Here is a 23759-nt window from a genome sequence, read left to right on the forward strand (position 1 = left end):
TTGCCATTCCCTTCTGGCTTGGAGTGTTTCTGTTGAGAAGTCAGCTGCTAGGCGTATCGGGGCCCCCTTGTATGTTACTTTCTCCTTCTCCTTTGCTGCCTTCAGGATTCTCTCTTTGTCTTTGACATTTGCCATTTTAATGATGATGTGTCTTGGAGTGGACCTCCTTGGGTCCTTCTTGAGTGGGGTCCTCTGTGCCTCCTGGATCCATGAGAGCCTTTCTCTCCTCAAATTAGGGAAATTTTCCATCATTACTTTTTCGAGGAGGTTCTCTATTCCTTGCTCCTCTTCTTCTCCTTCTGGTATCCCTATTATACGGATATTATTGCGTTTCAGGTTGTCCTGCATTTCCCTAAATGCTTCTTCATTCTTTTTGAGCCGTTTTTCCATTTCTTGCTCTTTCTGGGAGCTTTTTTCTACCTTATCCTCCATCTCACTGATTCGATCCTCAGCTTCATCCAGCCTGCTTTGGATTCCTTCTACTGTGTTCTTCAATTCAGAAATGGTATTCTTCATATCCTCTTGTGTCTTCTTGATAGTTTCTATGTCCTTTTCCAGGCTGATATAGTTTGCTGTAAGATCCTGATAGTTTCTCTGCAGTTTCTCATAGTTCTCTTTGAGCTGGCTGAGCTCATTGAGCTTCCTTAGAACCATTGTTTTAAATTCCATATCTGATAGTTCCCTTGCCTCTATTTCATTGAGCTCTCTCTGTGGGGAGTCCCCTTTTCCACTCATTTGGGGAGAACTTCTTTTTCTTCCCATTTTTGTGAGAGTCTGTTAAGTATTTTTGTCCTTTACTTTTCTTTCTGGGCTTGCCTCTGATGATGTCAGTTGTTGACCCTATAGGGCCTTGGGTTGTTTGTTTGAGCCTTTCAGGAGTCTAATGCCTGTGTCTGACTCCTGCTTGGAACAGCTCTGTGACCCCTTCGGTCAGGGCTGGGCTATTTTTTGGGATCTCTCTGTGCTCTCAGGAGAGCTCCTTGAGCACGTTCCCAGCGCGGCAGGGTCCCCCACCTGCCTGGGCTCGCATGTGTTTGCCCCAGACCAGGGGGCTTATTCGCGACCTCCCGTGCTCATCTGACCTCCCTGGCACGCGAGCTTCGCGGCACTGGTCAGTTTAGAGTCTTCTATTGTGTGTTTTCCCCGCTTTTGGCTCTTTGGGTGGGTTGCTTGCCCTTGCCAAATGGGGACTACGGAAATGGGAGGAAATCAGCTCTCCGGTTAATCCTGTTTCTGGTCTCTCCTCCAGGGACTCTGGGCAGCTCTACTTATTTTGTGGGCCGCTCCGCAATCGCGGCGGGCGGGTCAATTTACGCCTGCCCTTGCCCCTCTGTGCAATCCCTCGTAGGCCGTATGGGTGCCAGTCTGTGTGAGGCCTTGCCGGCAGGTGCAAGCGTTTGCCAGCCCGCGTGGGTCACACACACGCTCGCCAACCCTCGCCAGTCACTCGGTGCAAGTGTGCGCGCCTGCTCTGGGTGTTTTGGGGGTGTCTATGTTTGCTTTTCGGCTTTTGGCTCTTTGGGGGTGTGGCCTCTTCCCGCGCAATGGAGACTTCAGCAAGGAGAAGGAGTCGGGACTCCCCGGTTCCTCCTCCCGTTCTTTCCCCAACGCCTCCGTTTCTAGTCTCCCCTCAGGGGCCTCTGGGCAGTTCTGTGACCCCTTCGGCCGAGGATCCAACCCCTGTGCGTACTGCGTTTCAATCGCAGGCAGTCTGGTTCATGCGCGCCCCGCTTCTGCCTCTTTGGGGTCGCGCCTTTCCAGCCCACAATGGAGACTACCGAACGGGGAGGGAGTCGGGACTCCCCGGTTCCTCCTCCCGTTCTTTCCCCAACGCCACTGTCTCAAGTCTCTCCTCAAGGCTCTCCCAGACAGTCTGCACTCAGCCCCGCAGGTCACACGCGCACAAGCTCTGTGCGGAGCGCACAAAAGGCAGGTTAATTGATTCCCTTATGCCTGAGCGAGATGGTAGCTGCAGAGTGGGAAGTGCGTTATCACCCGGGCTCCACCGGCCGCAGAGTCAGTTCTCTTCACAAAGTTTTCCTCACCAGTCTTTTCCCAGGCACCAGCCCACCCTGCTGCCGCCTGTACCCAGCGATCAAGGAGGGTGGCTGCTGCTGCAACTTTTGCGTTTGCCCTTTAAATGTCTTTTTGCATCCCCAGCCACTTGTCTCTGGCAGAGAGTGCCACTAAGCTTTTTGGGGTTGTGTTTTGTCTGTATTTTCTCGGCTTTAGCGGCTGTAGTTTAGGGGTTCCTGTTTATGATTCAGACCCCGTTCTTCCCGGGGGACGCTAACTGGCCGTTTCAATGTCCCTCTGGTGCCAGTGCCCGTGCGCACCCAGCCCACCCTCTCGAGACTCCACCGCAATTCTCACCCGTTGGGATGTGTGAGAGTCGAATCCGCTGTCCGCGGCACCAAGGCTCCTCTCCCACTATCGCTCCACTGCTTTCCAGGTGATTACTCCATTATTTAGTTGCAATTCCAGTTTGGTTTTGGGAGGAGGTCAGCGTGACTCCCTTTCACTCCTCCGCCATCTTTTTCCTCTACATATTGATTCTTAACTCACCTGAAAATTTCTTGTATAATGTGTGAAGTAGGGCTCTATATTTGTTTTAATTCAAGTAATAGTGGTCCATTCACCTTATTTGTTGAATAACTGTTATTTTACCCATTGATTTGAAAATCAACTTAATCATATGTTACATTGTTAGACAGATATATACGTTTGTCTCTAGAATGCTCATTTTATTTCATTCATCTACTTGATTATTTCTGTGCTGATGTCATGTTGGTTTAATTGCTGAGACTTTATAATCATTTTAAATTTTTTAATATTTTATAATTAACTTTGACATTTAAAAAATAAAATCATCTGCATTTAAGAAAGAAAGAGAGAGAGAGAGAGAAAGAGATGGAACTCCTACCTTTTGTGACAACATGGATGAAACTGGAGAATATTAATCTAAGTGAAATAAGCCAGTTGATGAAAGACAATTACCATATGATCTCACCTATAAGTGGACTCTATTCAACAAAATAAACCAATGAACAAAATAAACCACAGGCAAGGAAACATGGAGTAGACTGAAAGTGACCAGAGGGCAGGGGGAAAGGAGACAATTGTGGAAAGAAGGGAAAGGGACTAGACAGAGAACATATATGAATGACCCATGGACATGGACAACAGAGCGGGAATTGACCGTGGGAGTGGGGGGTGGGGGTGGGATGGGTGATGGGGATAAAGGGGGAAAAACTGAGACGACTGTAATAGAATAAACATGATTTGTAAATTTTAAAAAAATAATTAAAAAATAAAAATAAAATAAAATTATCTGAGGAGCTTTTTATAAGTTACCACGCCCAGGTTCCACTCCTAGATTCTGTTTCAACTTCTTAGTTGGGGAAAGGGTGGAAATAGGCATAAATATGGTTTTACTAACATACCTAGAGGAAAATCACATAACAAACATACAGTTGTATCAATCAGTGGTCCATTCTTTTTTTTTTTTTTTTGCTGCATATTATTTTGATTTTATAGGTATACCACAATACTTTTAACCATTCACTAGTTGACACACATTTCAGTGGTCTACAGTCTAGAGCAAATATGAATAAAATTCTTAAGAATGGTCTTACACATGCTTTTTGACAAACATAAGCCTTTATTACTCAGCTTTAAACTATACATTATCCAGTAGAGCAATACTGCACTCAAGAAGATAAGATTGTTTCTTGGGAAAAAGAAAAAATCAGATAACACAGTGGTTAGAGCTCTCCAAAAGGCCCTAACATATAAACAAATATATGCTATATTTGCAATATGGGAACTTCATAGGGGTAGGCATGATTAGCAACAAAACCTGAAAAGAACCCTGGAGGGTGATAATAACAAAAAGGTTGAGAAACACTACTTTATATCAAGAAATGAAAATAAAATATATGAATATATTTAACTTTATATGTATTACCAAAGACCTATCCAGAATGGTTATATTTTAAAAGCACCAGAGGTGACTCTACTGTATATGCAGGGTTGAAAACAACAGCACTCTACCATGACATTCACAGTAGACAGAACAAACAGTATCATCAGTTCAAATATATGGGTTGACAAGGTCCTATCTCGCTGCCTTCCACTTTCCTTGGCCACTACCACAATACTTAACCAACAGGTTCTTTCTTTGTTTTTTAAATGCAGATTGATTTTATTTACTTTTCTAAATGTAAAGATCCATGATAAAATATTTAAAAATTTAACTTCATTCTAATATCTCAGCAATTAAAACAACATGACACCAGCACAGAAATAATCAAGTAGATCAATGAAATAAAATGAGCATTTTAAAAACAAATGTATATATCTGTCTAACAATGTAATATATAACTAAATTTTTCTTTCAAATCAATGGGGAAAATAAGGATTATTCAACATCTAAGGTGCATGGACCACTATTACTTGAAATAAAACAAATATAGAGCCCTACTTCACACATTGTACAGGAAATATTCAGATGAGTTAAAAATCAATATGAAAAATCTCAGGAGTTTTAGGAGAAAATACAAAATAATATTTTTCTTACCCTGAAGTAACATCTTCAAACCCAAAAGCTATAAAGTAAGATATTGATAATATGACCATATTGAAAATTTAAGACTATATAGTAATAAACAAATAAAAAAAGTTAAAGGGTAAGTAATAGAATACGAAAGTATTTGCAACACATCTATAAAAGGGTTAATAGGGTTTTCTTAGGGCAAGAATTCTACAGGGGGCAGAAAGATGGCAGAGGAGTGAATGAGAGTCTCACTGACCTCCTCCCAAGATGAAACTGCAATTGTGACTAAATAGTGGAGAAATCACCTGGAAAACAATGGAAAGATAGAGGAGAGGTGGGCTGGGCGCCCACGGGCACCAGCACCAGAGGGACATTGAAATGGCCAGTTGGATGCCCCTGAGAAGAACAGGGTCTGAACCATAAACAGGAACCCCTAGACTATAGCAGCTGAAACCAGGAAAATGCACAAACAAAACGCAACCTTGAAAAGCTTAGGGGCGCTCTCTGCCAGAGACAGGCAGCTGGAGATGTAAAGAGACATTTAAAGCCAACAAAAAAATTGGCAGTGGCAGTTGCCTTCCTTGATCTCTGGATAGAGGCAGCAGCAGAGTGGGCTGGTACCTGAGGAAAGATTGGTGAGGAAAACTTTCTGAAGGGAACTCAGACAGTGGTTAGCAGAGCCCCCGGTGATAATGCACCTCCCACTCTGCAGCTACCATCTCGCTCAGGCATAAGTGCGTCAATAAACCTGCCTTTTGCATGCTCTGCACACAGCTTGTCTGTGTGTAGGCTGGGGGCTGAGTGCAGATTGGCTGGAAGAAATAGAGGACCCCTGGACAAAGGGGACACACAGCTGTCTAGACACCCATGAGAGGAGATTGGAGACGAGGTATTTGGGAAAGAACTGCAGGATTAGCCAGGACTCCCGGGCCTGACTCCCTCTGTGGTCTCCATTTTGCACTGGCAGGCCACACCCCCAAAGAGGCAGAAGCCGGTGCGAGGCCCATTTGAAGCACGATTGTGGGCACAGTCCGCAAAAATAATGGATCCCTGGCCAAGCAGTTGCACAGCTGCCCAGAGACACCCGAGGAGATACTGGAGGTGGGAACATTGGGGAAAGAACTGGAGGAGTAACCGGAGAGGCCCGGTGATAAATCCTCCCCCAGTCCACATTCTCTGTCTTACTATGGCGGATTACTCCCCTGAGTGACAGCAGCCTATAAGGACACGAGAGGCCTCCCTTCAGGAGGCACTGCTCCATCCTGTGGTGCCTAAGCCTTACATATGAGGACAGAGTGAACAAATTGACAATTACAAGAGACAGACACAGACAGTAGATTTCTGGAAGGCTCAAACAAACGACCCAAGGTCAGATAGGGTCAACAACTGACACCATCAGAGGCAGACACAGAAAGAAAAGAAAATAAAAATAAATAAATAAAAAGATCAACCTACTACCATAGACGTATAATCCACAAACTTAGAAAATCTAGATGGATCAACTGAAGTAAAAGCAAAAAAAAGGAAAACTCTCACAAAAATGGGAAGAAATACAAAATCCCCCCAAATGAGGGAAAAAGATGAATCCCCACTGAGAGAGCTACATGAAATAGAGGCAAGGGTACTATCAGATATTGAATTCAAAACACTGGTTCTAAGGAAGCTCAATGAGCTCAGGCAGCTCAAAGACAACTATCAGAAACTGCAGAGAAACTATCAGGATCTTACAGCAAACTATATTAACCTGGAAAAGGACATAGAAACTATCAAGAAGACACAAGAGGAAATTAAGAATATCATTTCTGAATTGAAGAACACAGTAGCAGGAATCCAAGGCAGGCTGAATGAAACCAAGGATCGAATCAGTGAGATGGAGGACAAGGTAGAAAAAAGCTCCCGGAAAGAACAAGAAATGGAAAAAAACTCAAAAAAATGAAGAGGCATTTAGGGAAATGCAGGACAACCTGAAACACAATAATATCTGCATAATAGGGATACCAGAAGGAGAAGAAGAAGAGCAAGGGATAGAGAACCTGTTTGAAAACCTAATGATGGAAAATTTCCCCAAATTGAGGAGAGAAAAGGTCCCATGGATCCAGGAAGCAAAGAGGGCCCCATTCAAGAGGGACAGAAGGAGACCCACTCCAAGATACATCATCATTAACATACAGGGAGTAACATACAAGAGAGCCATGATATGCCTAGGAGCAGACTTCTCAACAGAAACACTACAAGTCAGAAGGGAATGGCAACAAATATTCCAAATCATGAAAAGCAAGGACCTACAACCAAGGCTGCTCTACCCAGCAAGGCTCTCAACAATTAAAATAGAAGGAAAAATAAGGAGTTTCCCACACAAAAGAAGGCTAAAAGAATATGTCTCTACCGAACCAGAACTATAAGATATAAGATATGCTAAAGGGACTGGTTTAAGAAGATGACAAAAAAGAGTGAGAAGAAGAAAAACAGAGGTACAAAGAGGAAAAATGAATAGCTTTCTACCAGTAATAACTCTCAATGTAAATGGAGTAAATGCCCCAATCAAAAGACACAGCATAGCTGAATGGATAAAAAAACATGACCCACACATAGGCTGACTACAGGAGACCCACTTCAGAGCAAAAGACCTACACAGATTGAAAGTAAACGGATGGAAAAAAAAAAACTATTCCAGGCAAATGCGCAAGAGAAGAAAGCAGCACTAGCAATACTTATATCAGACAAAATAGATTTCAAAGGCCATAAAAACAGACCCAGAGGGACAATTCATAATATGTAAAGGAAGAATCTATCAAGAAAACATAAACATTATAAATTTATATGCACCCAACATAGGAGCACCCAAATATATGAGGAAAATCTTGGACGACTTCAAAAAAGATAGAGACAGCAGCAAACTGATAGTAGGGGATTGTAACTCCCCACTGTCAAAAATGGACACATCTTCCAAACAAAACATCAACAAGGATATTGTGGAGCTGAATGACACACTGAATCAAATAGACTTAACTGACATATACAGAACTTTACATCCTGAAGAAGTAAAATACACATACTTTTCAAATGCGCATGGAATTTCTTCAAAGATAGGCAACACGATAGGACAAAAAGCAACCCTCAACAAATTCAGGAAAACTGAAATAATACCAAGCATTTTCTTGGACCACAAGAGCTTGAAGCTGGAAATCACACTCAAAGAGAAACTTCAAGAACTTGCAAACTCATGGAGACTGAACAGTACACTATTAAACAATGAATGGATCAATAATGAGATAAAAGAAGCAATCAAAAAATTTCCAAAAACAAATGAAAATGAACATACAACAGTCCAAAACCTATGGGACACAGCAAAGGCAGAGTGAAGTTCATAGCAATACAGGCTTATCTAAAAAAGACACAAACATTTCAAACAAAACCTAACACTACAACTCCAAGAACTGGAGAAACAACAACAAATAAACCACAGAGCAAGTAGAAGAAAGGAAATAATCAAGACTAGAGTGGAACTGAATGACATAGAGATGAAGAGAACAAATCAAAGGATCAATCAACTCAGTAACTGATTCTTTGAAAAGATAAAAAAAAATTGACAAGCCTTTAAGCAGATTCATCAAGAATAAAAGCGAGAGGACCCAAATAAATAATATCAGAAATGAAAGAGGAGAAATAACAACTGATACCACAGAAATACAAACGATTGTCAGATTCCATGGCAATGAACAATTCGATGCCAAGAAATTTGAGACCCTTGATGAAATGGACAAATTTCTAGAAAAGTATAATCTTCCAACACTGAAGGAGGAAGAAAGAGAAAGCTTGAACACACCAATAACAGCTGGAGAAATTGAAGCAGTAATCAAGAAACTCCCCACACACAAAAGCCCTGGGCCGGACAGTTTCACAGCAGAATTTTACAAAATATTTAAGGAATAGCTAACCCCTGTCCTTCTCAGACTATTTCAAAAAATCCAAGAGGAAGGAAGACTCCCAGACTCTATTTATGAGGCCAGCATCACCCTAATCCTAAAACCAGATAAAGACCTCACAAAGAAAGAAAACTACAGGCCAATTTCGCTGATGAACATACATGCTAAAATCCTCAACAAAATATTGACAAACCGTATCCAGCAATACATTAAAAAGATTATCCACCACGATCAAGTGGGATTCATCCCACGGATGCAGGGATGGTTCAATATATGCAAGCCAATAAACGTAATACATCACATAAATTAAAAAAGACAAAACCACATGATCATCTCGACAGAGGCAGAAAAAGCATTAGTGGGTACAGCACCTATTAATGATCAAAACAGTCAGAAAAATGGGAATAAATGGGGCATTCCTTAACATAATAAAGGCCATATATGAAAAACCTACAGCCCACATCATACTCAACGGGCAAAAACTAAAATCTTTCCCACTAAGATCAGGAACACGACAATAATGTCCGTTTTCTCCACTTCTTTTCAACATTGTATTGGAAGTCCTAGCCACAGTGGTCAGACAAGGAAAAGAAATAAAAGGCATTCAAATAGGAAAGGAGGAAGTAAAACTATCATTGTTTGCAAATGACATGACAGTGTACATAGAAAACCCTATAGACTCTACCAAAAAACTACTCAATCTAATAAGTGAACTTAGCAAAACAGCAGGATACAAAGTCAATATTCAGAAATCAAAGGCATGTTTGTACACCAGCAATGAAATGAAAGAAGAAATCAGAAAAAAAATACCATTCAATAGAGCAACAAGAAAAATAAAGTACCTAGGAATAAACTTAACCAAGGAGGTAAAAGATCTGTATGCAGAAAACTATTCAACATTGAAGAAAGAAATTAAGGAAGACATAAATAATTGGAAGTATATACTGTGCTCATGGATTGGAAGAATTAATATCATAAAAATGTCCATACTACCCAAAGCAATTTACAGATACAATGCAATTCCTATTAAGATAGCAATGACGTATTTCACAGAAATAGAACAGACATTTCAAAAAATTATGTGGAACTGTAAATGACCCGGAATAGCTGCAGCAATTTTGAGAAAGAAAAACAAAGTAGGAGGGATCACAATACTGGACATCAAACTATATTACAAAGCCACTATACTCTAAACAATATGGTACTGGCGCAAGAACAGACCCATAGACCAGTGGAACAGAATAGAAAACCCAGAAATAAGCCCAGATCTATATGGGCAACTAATATTTGACAAAGGGGACAGAAGCATAAAATGGAGTAATAATGGCCTCTTTAACAAATACTGTTGAGACAGCTGAACAGCTTAATGCAAAAAATTGAAATTGGATCATCAGCTGACACCATACACAAAAATAAACTCAAGATGGATAAAAGACTTAAATATAAGTCGCAACACCTTAAAAGTCCTAGAGGAGAACATTGGCAGGAAACTCTCAGATATCCCACGCAGCAATTTTTTGACCAATATGTCTCCTAAAGCAAGGGACATAAAGGAAAGAATAAACAAGGGGGACTTCATCAAAATAAGAAGCTTCTGCATGGCTAAAGAAAACATCAGCAAAATGAAAAGGGAGCCAACCATAAGGGAAAATATATTCACTAATGATACATCAGATAGAGGTTTGATCTCCAAGATATATAAAGAACTCGCTTGACTCCACTCCAGGAAGACAAACGATCCAATCCAAAAATGGGCAAAGGACCTGGGCAGACGCTTTTCCAAGGATGAGATACAGAGGGCCCAGAGACATTGGAAAGGATGCTCGGCATCACTAGCCATCAGAGAAATACAGATCAAAACCACCATGAGGTACCACCTCACACCGGTCAGAATGGCCATCATAAACAAATCAACAAACAACAGGTTCTGGCGAGGCTGTGGAGAAAAGGGAACCCTAGTACACTGTTGGTGGGAATGCAGACTGGTACAGCCATTGTGGCAAGCAGTGTGAAATTTCCTCAGAAAGCTGAAAATGGAACTGCCTTTTGATCCAGTGATTCCCCTGCTGGGACTATACCCTAAGAATCCCAAAACGCCAATTCAAAAGAACCTATGCTCCCCAATGTTCATAGCAGCACAATTGACAATAGCCAAGTGTTGGAAGCAACATAAATGCCCCATCAGTAGATGACTGGATCAAAAAATATGGTACATTTACACAATGGAATACTACTCATCAGAAAGAAAAAAGAACTACTACACTTCACAATAGCATGGATGGAACTAGAGAGCATTATGCTAAGCCATATAAGTCAGGGGGTGAAAGACAAATACCATATGATCTCACCTATAAGCGGAACCTAACCAACAAAACAAAGATGCAAGGAAAATAAGACCAGCAATACTGAAAGAAAAAAGAAACCAACAGAGACAAGAGGGAAGGAGGGAGGGGTCGGGGCGGGGAAAGGAATGGAAGGGGCAAGTCAAGGAACACATAGCAAGGACTCATGGACAAAGCCAAGTGGGGAATAATTGAGGGAGGGAGAGGGGGAGAGGGGCAAGGGAAAGTGGTAGGTCGAAAGCGGAGACAAATGTATTTGAAAAAATTAATTAATTAATTAATTAATTTAAAAAATAATTCTACAAACATTTCATTAATAAATGGATAAAAAATGCCAAAAAGTCATTTAATGTTCTTTAAAAATAATAGAAATACACAAGAAATCTACAAAAACAGGTTTAGTTTCAAGAAATAATAAAGTAAAAATTAAAATAACACATCATTGTCACAATCATATAATAAGTATTAAAAACATTGGTAATATCAAGTACTGGTGACTGTAAAAGGAACTGGGTATTCATAAATTCCTTTTCTTCATCTTCTTAAACAAGTACCTTTAGCATATCTTGCAATGCTTATTTTGTGCAGGTATATTCTTTTACTCTTGTCTGAGAAGCTCCTTATTTCACCTTACATTTGAATTGAGAGCTTTGCTGGGTAGAGCAGCCTTGGTTGCAGGCCTTTGTTTTTCATGACTTGGAATTTCTTGCCATTCCCTTCTGGCTTGTAGTGTTTCTGTTGAGAAGTGAGCTGCAGGCCATATTGGGGCTCCCTGGTTTCTTACTACGTCTTTCTCCCTTACTTGCTTTAAGTTTCTCTGTTTGTCTTTGCTATTCGCCATTTTAATGATGATGTGTCTTGGAGTGCGCCTCATTGGGTTACTCTTCATAGGACCCTCTGTGCTTCCTGGATTTGTGTTACTTTTTCTCTCCTCCAATTAGAGAAGTTTTCCATCATTACCTTTTCAAACACGTTCTCTATGCTTTTCTCTTCTTGTTCTTTTTGGTTTCCCTATTATACTAATATTATTACGTTGTAAGTTGTCCTGAATTTCCCTCAATGCCTCTTCATTCTTTTTGAGTCTTTTATTTTCTTGCTCTTTCTGGGTGCTTTTTTCTACCTTGTCCTCTGGCTCAGTGATTCAATCCTCAACTTCATCTAGCCTGCTTTTGATTCCTTCTACTGTGTTCTTCAGTTCAGAAATGGTATTCTTCATTTCCTCTTGCCTTTTGTTGATAGTTTCTATGTCCTTTTTCATGCTGATATAGTTTGCAGTAAGTTCCTCGTAGTTTCCCTGCAGATTTTTGTAGATCTCTCTGAGCTCACTGAGCTCATTTAGTTTCTTTATAACCATTATATTGAACTCAGTATCTGATCGTTGACTTCCCTCTATCTCATTGAGTTCTCTTTCGGGGGATTCCTCCTTTCCCTTCGAATTGGGGATATTTCTTTGTCATCCCATTATTTGTGAGAATCTTCTTTTTTGTTTCTGCTTCTTAATTTACCTGTCTTGATTTCTTTACTTTTTGGTGTGAACTTCTATGGTTTAAGACCTATGAGTTTCAGTAGTGAAGTCTCCTTTATCTCCTGAATTTGCTACTCTTTGGTTGCCTTTCATTCTGTTTTGTTGGCTCTTGCTGTTTCTTTTTTCTGGATCTACCTCTGATCAGGTCAGATGTTGACCCTTTCTGAACTTCAGTAGTCTGTTTGAGACTTCCAGGAATCTACTATCTGTGGCTTTCACCTTCAGTTGTTAATCTAGGCACTCTGCACTCCGCAGTCAGGCTTAGATACCAGATGGCCTGGGCAGAGTCCCTCCTTGGGGTGGGGCTATTGTTTCATCTCACACTGCTGAGGCTCAAGGGAGTGGTCTGCCTTATCCACATGGCTGCTGCCATATGGGGGATGACCCAGCACTGTGATCCCCCCGTCCACTCTCTCAATTCTCTCCTCAAAGCCTCCATCTCCAGTCTTTCCCCAAGTGTGTCTGTTCCACTATGCACCCACTTTAACCAGGGATCTACTATCTGTGGCTGCCACCCTGTACTCAGTAGTCAGGCTTAAGCACCACAGTGCCAGGGCAGGGTGCCTCCTGGAGGTAAGCTTATTGTGTCCCCTCAAGCTGCCACCACTCTGGGGATTGGTCTGCCTGAGCAAGATGACTGTTGCTGTATGGAGGAGGAGTGAGCACTGGGATCCCACTGGCCACTCTCTCAGTTCCATCACCAAAGCCTCCACCCTCAGTCTTACCTCAGGCATCTCCAGCCCACTCTGCCTCCACCTTTGCCTGAACTCAGGATAAGTGGCTGCAAATAAAAATTTATGCCTTGGCCATTTAAACAGCTCTTCAGGTCTCTAGCTGTCCATCTGTGGCTGAGAGCAACCCTACCGCTTTTTGCCGCTGGCTGTTATCTGTGTACATATTGGGCTCTGGTGCTGTAGGCTGGGAGTCCCCGCTTATAGTTTCAACCCCACTCTTCAGGAGGTCCAACTGGCTGCTTAAATATCCCTCTGGTATTGCCACCTGTGGGCACCAAGCCACCCTTCTCAAGTCTCCACTGCACTCCTTACCATTCAGCTTGTGCTAAAGAGGATTCTTATGTCTGTCCAAGGTTATAAGACCTCTCTCGCTATTGTTCGGTGGTTTGTTCTGGGTGATTGTTCCACAATTCAGTTGTAATTCCAGATTGGCCTGGGAGAAGGTCAGTGTGACTTCCATTCATTCCTCTGCCATCTTTAAAAGCCCTCTTTGTTGAAGTTCTCATTAAGTTCATATACTCTTCCTCTAAGATCATTGAGCAACCTTATAACCAATGTTTGGAACTCTGCATCTAGTAGATTGCTTGTCTCCAATTTGTTTTGTTATTTTTCTAGAGTTTTGTTCCGTTCTTTCATTTGCACCATGTTTCTTTGTCTTCTCATTTTTTGCAGCCTCCCTGTGATTGTTTCTGTGTATTAGTTAGAGCTGCTATTTCTCTTCGGATTGGTAGAGTGGCCTTATGTAGTAGGTGTCCTGTCAGGTCCAATGGCATAGCCTCCCCAATCACACAAGCTGGGCACTCCAAGTATGCCCCACTGTGTGTGCTATGCATACCCTTGTCTTTGAGTTGAGCCTTGATTGCTGTTGGCACCTCAATTGGAGGGATTTACCCCCAGTCTGATTGGCTGTGCCAGGGTCCCTCTACATGGAGCAGGACCTACTTCAACAGAGATCAGTTGCCTGCTGAATCCACCTGTTAAGTGCATCAGTTGTGGAGGTGGTTGGGTGGTGCTTCAATGTGTTCTGAATCTCTCCACTGGATGCACTGGACCTGGGGTCTAATGGGAGGTGCAGGGCAAGGTCAGCTGCCACCTGTGTCCTGCCCAGGGCCACCTAGCATGAGATACAAAGAGATCTGCAAATGGCTGCTACTCGTACTAGGCATGGAGGTGCCCAGCAGAGGCCAAGCTGTGAACTAAGGCCGGCTGCCCCTAGTGTCAGACCTGGGACCACTTTGTGAGAAGTATGTCATACCCTAGTTAGATGATGCTTATTTGAGTTATTTTAGTAGAGTCTGAAGCAGGAGTCAAAACAGGCCATTTATATGGAAAAGTCACTGGGAACAGCTTGTGTTGGTCCACAAGTTGGGTAGGGTGGAGTGGCTATGGAGAGAGGGCTCTGCAAAGAAACAATGACCTCTGCAGGACCTCTGTCTGGGAGACATCTCCCCTTCTAGCTCTTGCCCCAATGCCAGACAATTCAGTTCTTCCCTTTGTGTCCCTCATGCTCAAACACTGGAAATCGGAGTGAGTCAGTCTGTGTGTGTGCCTTTTAAGAGGAACACCTGGAACTCCAGAAGCCCCCTCAGCCACAGTCCCTGATGGTTTTCATAGCCAGAAGTTATGGAGAATTTTCCTCCTGGCATTAGAACCCTGGGATACGGGGCCTGGTATGAGCCTGGGACCCCTTGATCCTCAAGGGGGACCTCTGCATCTGAAGTATCCCTCATGATTTTTATCCACCACATGTTGGTGTGTGACTAGCCCATTCTGCATCTCTCCATCCTACCAGTCTCAATGTGGCTTTTTCTTTATATCCTTAGTTGCAGGACTTCTGTTTAGTTAGATTTCAGGCAGTTTTGAATGATGGTTGCTCTGTAGTTTAGTTGTAATATTGATGTGATTGTGGGAGGATTCGAGTACCACATTTGCTCATACCATGGCCTTGCCCAGGAGCAGGACATAACTTTTAAAGAATGATTTTCTCCTGTTTTTTCATCTGCTAAGTTTCTGGGAGTGTAGTTTTCAAAATCAGCAGTGACAGATAAGTGTAGTCAAGGCAGACTGTTGACATGGAAAGCTATCACTCAGCAAAGGGCATCCCAAAGGGTAGACAGGGAAAAATAAGAAGGAATCTTAGAACATCTGTTAATCACTGGGGCAGAGACTCAGAGTTAGGATTTGTAGTTAAGATTACCTGACATTTATTTATTGATAAAATCACCTAGAGATTTTTATATCTTTCTTGACACAATTAATTCAAGAACCTGAGGGGAGTTCTCCTACCTTTTGTGACAACATGGATGGAACTGGAGAATATTATGTGAAGTGAAATAAGCCAGTCAGTGAAAGACAAATACCATATGATCTCACCTGTAAGTGGAATCTATTCAACAAAATAAACTAACAAACAAAATAAACCACAAGCAAGGAAACAAGGACCAGGCTGAAAGTGACCAGAACAGATGGGGAAGGAGGACAATGGTGGAAGAAAGAGAAGGGACTAAACAAAGAACATGTATGAATGACCCATGGACCTGGACAGCAGAGTGGGAATTGATGTGGGAGAGAGGGGTGGGGTGGGATGGGTGGGAAAAATTGAGACAACTGTAATAGAATAAACATGATTTTGAAACAAAATTTTTTAAAAAGTTTTGTTCTTTCCAAAGTATTTTCAAGGTGATATATTGGCATGATTGTTTTTAAGTCTTGAAATAAGAGATGACAGTCACCAAGTGTTATCTTTAAAAACAACAAACATGCTTATTCCCCTACCAGCCAATACCACACTCATTCCCATACAAGCACCCCCTTTGCCACCCTCCCTCTGATATTAGAAACAAAACTGGCCTATGTGTCTCTGCCTTGTCAGCTCAGCTTATTTTTATCTGCTGAAGCTAATTCTTTTGTTAGGTATCTGCTGCATTTTAGGTATTTCAGGTTATAGTGTCATGGAAGTGTAATTAAACTTTTTGGCCCCAAGATGTCTTATTGGTAAAAAAAAGATCAAAGGCTCCCTTCACTTTCTGAGTCTCAGACCAGTTCTGCATATAAAATGCTCTCTAATAACTGAATTTTAATTTATATTCTTAGTTTGAAGGTTGTGGTTTCTTTTGGTCCTTCCTATGTTCTAAACATGGCTACATTTAGACAATGAAATAACACCCTCTAACAAAGACAAAATAATTTTACAATTGTAAAATCCTTATTTTTAAAATAAAACCAGTCCTTGTTTTCCCATTGTACTTAAAAGATTGTTAAACTCCAACATATGTTGAACTGAAACAGCATTCTGGCGTGAAGTACCCGGAAAAAAACCTTCATTCACCTCTGGCTCCCTCACTAAATCCAGGCTCAATCACTTAGAGCAATAAGTGTGTGTGTGTGTGTGTGTGTGTGTGTGTGTGTGTGTGTGTAAAGGGATAGCTCTAATATCCAGATAGCACTTCCAATGTTAGCAAGACTCTAGCTACATCTCGGCCATTTAGCATCTCTAGTGACTAATCACCCTATGAAGGAATGTAATTTTTGTTAGCTTCCATTATGTCCTTGGGCACAGATTAATCCTCTCAAATATATCTAGATTTCCAGAGCCTCTGGACCAAGTAGGACAGTAATTCCCTGGAAAGAAAATATTGGCTCAGTGTAGCAAGAATGGAAAAAACAGGTCCACTTTTTTAAAAAGTTGGTTATTGTCAATTTAGTATAAGTGAACCATGATCTCCCTCTAGTGACCAAAAGGAAAGTAAATGGCAGAATGTCTTGCATTCTTTTTTGTTGTTGTTTTTAATAGGCTAAGTTTGTTGTGTTTCTTTTCATGAGTTGTGAAGTGTTCCATTCACTTTTTTTAAAAAAATTATTTATTTACTTTAAGAGAAACAGGAAGGGAGGGAGAAAGAAAGGGAAAGAAACATCGGTGTATGAGAGATGCATCAATCAGTTGTCTCTCGCACAACCTCAACCAGGGGCCTGACCCACAACCCAGGTGTGTGCCCTGACTGGGAATCGAACCGGCAATCTTTTGGCTTGCAGCCTAGCACTAAATCCACTGCACCAAACCAGCCAGGGCTAATAGGTTAAGTTTTTAAATGCAAAAATGTTCATATTTATCTTTAGCAACTAAACGCACATGCACGTACACACAGCATATGTATAAGTCTCTTTGTTTCTCTACAACCAGACCATTAAGACTGTTTATGGAGCAGGGTCAGAACACAGACAAATTATACACATTATAATTTGGATACCAGCTACATATGTACTAACTGCTTTATTGCTAAACACAAGCTACCTCATAAAATATTAACATATGGGAACATGTTTGGTAAACTGGTGTCTGAAAGAGGATATCTGACCTTAACAGTTGGACAACGTAAAATGAATTCACAATGATGAATGAGCTTTTATAAAATGCCTAGGATCAGATTATACTACAGATTTTCTTTTTCTTTCTTCTGCATCCACTAAGAGCTTTCTATTGGACAGTGTATTCTTTTATTATTTTTTATTGTTGTTCAATTACAGTCGTCCCACTTTTTTACCCATTACTCTCCCCTACCCCACCCACCCTACTTCTGTTCCCACAGTCAGTCCCCACCCCAATGTTCATGTCCATGGGACTTTTACATCTGTTCCTTAACTAGATACTCCCCCTTCTTTCACCCATTATCCCACTCCTGCCTCCTCTCTGATCTCTGTCAGTCTGTTCCTTGTTTTCATGTCTCTGGTTCTTTTTTCTTTTTGCTCCTTTGTTTCTTTTCTTGATTAGATTCCACTTATAGAAGAGATCATATTGTATTTGTCTTTCACTGCCTGGCTTATTTCACTTAACATAATACTCTCCAGATCCATCTATGTTATCGTGAAGGGTAGGAGCTCTTTCTTTCCTTCTGCTGCATAGAATCTGTTCTGTAAATGTATCACAGTTTTTTGATCTCCTCATTCACTGATGGGAACGTAGGATCTTTCAAGCACTTCGCTGTTATAAATAATGCTGATATAAACATTGGGGTGCATAGGTTCTTTTGAACCGGTGTTTCAGGAATCTTAGGGTATAATCCCAGCAGTGGAATCACTGGATCAAACGGAATTTCCATTATTAGTTTTTTAAAGAAATTCCATACGTTTTTCCAAAGTAGCTGTACCAGTCTGCATTCCCACCAAGCGTGCACTAGTGTTCCCTTCTCTTCACATCTTCACTGGCACTTGTTTGTTGATTTGTTAATTATGGCCATTCTGACCAGTGTGATGTGGTATCTCATTGTGGTTTTAATTTGCATCTCCCTGATGGCTAGTGATCTTGAACATCCTGTCATGTGCTTCTGTGCCCTGCATATATCCTCATTGGAGATGTGTCTGTTCAGGTCTTTTGCCCATTTTTTAATTGGATTGTTTCTTTTCCTGGAGTGGAGTCATGTGAGTTATTTATATATTTTGAAGATCAAACCACTGTCTAAGTTGTCATTGGCAAATATGTTTTCCCATATGGTTGGCTCCCTTTCCATTTGGTTGATGTTCTTTTTAGCTGTGCAGAAGCTTTCATTCCCATTTGTTTATTCTTTCCATTACATTCTTTGCCCTATAGGATGTATTGGTGAAAATACTACTGGGTGGGATGTCCAAAATTTCCCTGCTTATATTCTCCTCTAGGACTTTTACGGTGACATGACTTATATTTATGTCTTTCATCCATCTTGAGTATATTTTTATGTATGGTGTAAGTTGATGGTCTAGGTTCTTTTTTTTGCACTCACTTGTCCTGATCTCTCAACACCATTTATTGAAGAGGCAATTTTTACTCCATTTTATGCTTCTCCCCCTTTGTCAAATATTAGGTGACCATAGAGACCTGGGATTATTTCTGGGCTCTCAATTATGTTCAATTGGTATATATGTCTGTTCTTATGTCAGTACCACACTATTTTGATTACAGTGGCTTTGCAATATAGTTTGAAACCAGACAGGGGAAAGATGGCGGAGGACTGAATGTGAGTCACGCTGACCTCCTCCTCCAAAGACCAAACTGGACTTGCGACAAAATAGTGAAGTAATCACTTGGAAAACAATGGACCTATAGTGGGAAAGGTGCCTTAGAGCTGCAGACAGTGGATTCAACTCTCACACATCCCAACGGGTGACAAGTGTGGTGGAGGCTCAAGAAGGTGGGCTGGATGCCCACAGGCACCAACACCAGAGGGACATTGAAACGGACAGTTAACTCCCCCCAAGAAAAACAGGGTCTGAATCATAAACAGGGACCCCTAAACTACAGCAGCTAAAACCAGGAAAATACAGACGAAACGCAACCACGAAAAGCTTAGGGGAGCTCCCTGCCAGAGACAGATGGCTGGGGATGCAAACAGACATTTAAAGGGCCAACGCAAAAATTGCAGTGGCAGCCACCCTCCTTGATCTCTGGTAGAGGCGGCAGCAGGGTGGGCTGGTGCCTGGGAAAAGACTGGTGAGGAAAACTTTGTGAAGAGAACTGACAGGGGGGCCAGTCGAGCCCCGATGATAATGCACCTCCCACTCTGCAGCTACCATCTCCCTCAGGCATAAGGGAATCAATTAACCTGACTTTTGTGCGCTCCACACACAGCTTGTGCAAGTGAGCTGGGGGATTGAGTGTAGACTGGCTGTGAGAGCCTTGAGGACAGACTGGAGATGGAGACGTTGGGGAAAGAACGGGAGGAGGAACCGGGGAGTCCAGACTCCCTCCCGATTCCGTAGTCGCCATTTTGGGCAGGCAAGGCACGCCCCCAAAGAGGCAGAAGCGGGGCGCGCAGGAACCAGACTGCCTGCGACTGCAACGCAGTTCGCACAAACTGGATCCTTGGCGGAAGGGGTCACAGAACTGCCCAGAGACCCCTGAGGAGAGACTGGAAACGGAGGCTTGGGGAAAGAACGAGGGGAGGAAACGAGGAGTCCCGACTGCTTCTCCTTTCCGTAGACTCCATTGTGCGGGAAGAGGCCACACCTCCAAAGAGCCAAAAGTGGAAAAGCACACAACAGACAGCCCAAAACCACCCAGTGCAGGTGCGCACACTTGCACCGAGTGGCCGAGGAGGGTTGGCGAGCGTGTATGCAGACCGGCGTGGGCTGGCGAGGGATCCCACAGGTTGGCAAATATGGGGCCTGCGAGGGAGTGTGCAGATCGGCGAGGGCAGGTGTAAATCGACCTGCGCGGGCCAGCGAGTGCAGAGCAGTCCACAGAGATAGTGGAACCCTGGCCGAAGGGGTCATAGAGCTGCCCAGAGTCCCTGGAGGAGAGACGGGAGACAGGATTAACCAGAGAGTCCTGGAGATGACTTCCTCCCATTTCCGTAGTGGCCATTTGGCAAGGGCAGGCAATGCATCCAAAGAGCCAAAAGCAGACAAAGCACAGAATAGAAGAGCTTAAACAGACCAGTGCCAGGGTGCCTGCTGGCCTGGGGGGCACACTAGTACGCCAGGTCACGAATTAGCCCCCTGGGATATGGCAAGCACGGGCGAACCCAGGAAGGCGGGGGATCCTGATAGGCCTAGGAGCGCGCCCAACAAGCCTGCATGAAAGTGCACAGCAATCCACAGAAATAGTGGATCCTGGGCGGAAGGGGTCACAGAGCTGCCAAAAGCAGGAGACACACACAGACAGTAGACTCCTCCAAGGCTCAAACAAATGACCCAAGGTCATATAGGGTCAACAACTGACATCATCAGAGGTAGGCTCAGAAAGAAAAGTAAAGGAAAAATAAATAAATAAATAAACAAACAAACAAACAAACAAATAAATAAATAAAAAGATCCGCCTACTACCAAAGAAGTTTAATTCACAAAGTCAGGAAATCTAGAGAGCCCAATTGAAGCAGAAGCAAAAATAAATAAATAAATAAATAAATAAATTTAACACAATCTCTCAAAAATGGGAAGAAAAAGAAGTTCCCCCCAAATAAGTGGAAAAGGGAACTCCCCACGGAAAGAGATAAATGAAATAGAGGTAAGGCAACTATCAGATACTGAATTCAAAACACTGGTTCTAAGGAAGCTCAATGAGCTCAGCCAGCTCAAAGATAACTATGGGAAACTGCAGAGAAACTATCAGGATCTTACCACAAACTATATCAACCTGGAAAAGGACATAGAAACTATCAAGAAGACACAAGAGGATATGAAGAATACCATTTCTATATTGAGGAACACAGCAGAAAGAATCCAAGGCAGGCTGAAAGAAGCCGAGGATCGAATCAGTGAGATGGAGGACAAGGTAGAAAAAAGCACTCATAAAGAACAAGAAATGGAAAAAAAGAAACAAAAAGAATGAAGAGGCATTTAGGGAAATGCAGGACAACATGAAACACAATAATATCCGTATAATAGGGATACCAGAAGGAGAAGAAGAGGAGCAAGGGATAGAGAAACTCCTCGAAAAAGTAATGATGGAAAATTTCCCTAATTTGAGGAGAGAAAGGCTCTCATGGATCCAGGGGACACAGAGGACCCCACTCAAGAGGGACTCACAGAGGTCCACTCCAAGACACATCATCATTAAAATAGCAACTAACAAAGACAAAGAGAGAATCCTCAAGGTAGCAAGGCAGAAGGAGAAAGTAACATACAAGGGGGCCCCAATACGCCTAGGAGCTGACTTCTCAACAAAAACACAATAAGCCAGAAAGGAATGGTAAAAAAAATCCCAAATCATGAAACGCAAGGGCCTACAACCAAGGCGGCTCTACTCAACAAGGCTCTGCATTAAAATAAAAGGGGAAATATGGAGTTTCCCAGACAAGAGTTGGCTAAAAGAATACATCTCTACCAAACCAGCACTCAAAGATATGCTGAAGGGAATGGTTTAAGAAGATGAAGGAAAAGAGTGAGAAAGAGAAAAACACAGGTACAAAGAGAAAACATGAATAAGTTTCTATCAGTAATAACTCTCAATGTAAATGGACTAAATGGACAAATCAAAAGAAACAGGATAGCTGAGGGGATTAGAAAACATGACAGACACATATGCTGCCTACAAGAGACCCACCTCAGACCAAAAGACCTACACAGATTGAAAGTAAAGATATGGAAAAAAATATTCCAAACAAATGGGAAAGAGAAAAAAGCAGTGGTTGGCATACTTGTATCAGACAAAGTAGATTTCAAAACAAAGGCCATAAAAAGAGACCCAGTGGGGCACTTTATAATACTGAAAGGAAGAATCTATCAAGAAGACATAAACATTGTAAACTTATATGCTCCCAATATAGGTGCCCTAAGTATATAAGGAAATTGTTGGACGACTTCAAAAAAGACATATAGAGCAACACACTGATAGTAGGGGATTTCAAAACCCCACTGTCGAAAATGGACAGATCTTCCAAATGAAACATTAATAAAGATATTGTGGAGCTGAATGACGCACTGAATCAAATAGACTTAACTGACATATATAGAACCTTACATTCCAAAGAAGCAAAATAAACTTCTTTTGAAATGCTCATGGCAGTTTTTCAAAGATAGACCACATGCTAGGACACAAAGCAAACCTCAGCAAATTCAGGAAAATTGAAATAATACCAAACTTTTTCTCAGACCACAAGGCCTTGAAACTCGAAATCAACCTCAAAGAGAAATTTCAAAAACTTGCAAACTCATGGAGACTGAACAGTAGACTATTAAACAATGAATGGGTAAATAATGAGATAAGAGAAGAAATCAGAAAATTTCTGGAAACAAATAAAAATGAACATACAACAGTCCAAAACCTATGGGACACAGCAAGGGTGGTCCTGAAAGGGAAGTTCATAGCAATACAGGCTTACCTTAAAAAGATAGAAACATTTGAAACAAAAGACTTAACACTACAACTTCAAGAATTGGAGAAACAATAACAAATAAATCCCAGAGCAAGCAGAAAAAAGGAAATACTCAAGATTAGAACAAAACTGAATGACAAAGGGACGAAAACAACAATTCAAAGGATCAACCAATCCAGGAGCTGATTCTTTGAAAAGATATATAAAATTGACAAGCCTTTAAGCACACTCATCAAGAATAAAAGGGAGAGGACCCAAATTAATAATATCACCAATGAAAGAGGAGAAATAACAACTGATACCACAGAAATAGAAAAGAGTGTCAGAAACTACTATGAACAATTATATGCCAAGGAATTTGAAAATCTTGATGAAATGGACAAATGTTTAGAAAAGTATAATCTTCCAACACTGAAGGAGGAAGAAACAGAAAGCTTGAACAGACCGATAACAGCTGGAGAAATTGAAGCAGTAATCAAGAAACTCCCCGCACACAAAAGCCAGGGGCCAGACTGTTTGACAGGAGAATTTTACAAAATATTTAAGGAAGAGCTAACCCCTGTCCTTCTCAGACTATTCCAAAAAATCCAAGAGGAGGGAAGACTCCCAGACTCCTTCTATGAGGCCAGCATCACCCTGATCCCAAAACCAGATAAAGACCCTACAAAGAAAGAAAACTACAGGCCAAATTTGCTGATGAACATAGATGCTAAAATCCTCAAAAAAAAATATTAGCAAACCGCATACAGCAATACATTCAAAAGATTATCCACCACGGTCAAGTGGGATTCATGGATGTAAGGGATGCAAGGATGGTTCACTATATGCAAATCAATAAACATAATACATCACATGAACAAAAGACAAAAACCAAATGATCATCTCCATAGAC

This window comes from Pteronotus mesoamericanus, unplaced genomic scaffold, assembly GCF_021234165.1.
Source record: "Pteronotus mesoamericanus isolate MK-2021 breed Mesoamerican mustached bat unplaced genomic scaffold, CSHL_Meso_final contig_126, whole genome shotgun sequence".
NCBI lineage: Eukaryota > Metazoa > Chordata > Mammalia > Chiroptera > Mormoopidae > Pteronotus > Pteronotus mesoamericanus.